The sequence below is a fragment of the Hippocampus comes genome, unplaced genomic scaffold (genome assembly GCF_001891065.2).
Source record: "Hippocampus comes isolate QL1 unplaced genomic scaffold, H_comes_QL1_v1.1 scaffold104, whole genome shotgun sequence".
NCBI classification, from domain to species: Eukaryota; Metazoa; Chordata; class Actinopteri; order Syngnathiformes; family Syngnathidae; genus Hippocampus; species Hippocampus comes.
The window spans coordinates 4,508,319-4,509,266 of NW_017806072.1; the positions used below are offsets into that span (position 1 = coordinate 4,508,319).

General features: G+C 41.6%; 1 protein-coding gene across 10 annotated transcripts in view; it reads left to right on the top strand.

Moving 5' to 3' along the window:
* srgap1a (SLIT-ROBO Rho GTPase activating protein 1a) overlaps nt 1-948 on the top strand; it is a 60,612-nt gene that overhangs the window by 34,679 nt on the left and 24,985 nt on the right. The gene's annotated exons all lie outside the window — the stretch shown is intronic.

Below are 948 nucleotides of genomic sequence, written 5' to 3' on the forward strand. Positions count from 1 at the left end.
CCCTGTACCAAAATGTATTACACTATTTTTTATCTTTTTTTTTTTTCTTTTTTGCTGTTTTTGTGAACACACTTCTGTGCTCTGCAAACAGGAGACGGAATTTTACTGCTTTTTTTTTGGTTTGTTTGTTTGTTTTTGTACGGGGTATTGTGAAATTTTTAAAAAATTTTTTTTACAATACAATCGGGTCGCCGTGTAAGTTCGTCAGCCCCTGATTATGAAATTCCTTTCAAATATGGCTCAGACAGCCATGTTGCTGGATGCGGGAACCAGCAGTGGCTTTTCTAGTGTTTGTCGTGTTTCCACCTCCACTTCCTTTGAATCCTCTCCGTCATCTTCCTTGTCAACATTGTTTGGTCTACCACAACAAACAATGTGAGCTGCTTGTAATTGACCTATCGCTTGCGTTTTCGCCGTTCTCTTGTCCTCTCTCCATACTACTTTCCACAGTTCTTTCAAGTAATGGCGGATTGCCCCACATTACTTCTTCTGCTTTCTGTTTTTATCCAAAGAGAACAACTGCTGCCATCAAGTGTTCACAGTTAACCAAGATTAAGTAGGGAGGTGCCCGAGAGTCTCATCCACGGGACACCACGTCATCATTTTGCTTGACAAATTATCTTGTCAGTGGCAAAGAGTTAAATAAGTTAAAGAGTTAAATAAGCCAAGATAGATTATAGTCACATCCATCAGGCTGCTCTCTCTCCTGTTTGAACCGCTTTCCGTCTTGCCCCTTCCTTTTTTCTCAGTTTCTTTCCCTTCTCCACATATGAGCACTATTCTCAATATTCCACAATGACTGAGGGTTAGGATATTTGGGTACAGCAGTATTGCAAAAATGAAATGTTTGTGCAGAGGGCTTCTCAGGACTCATCATGTATGGCGTCATTGGTCATCAAAACTGACACACCAGTACCTGATTGTTTACAACCCCCCCCCCCCCCCCCC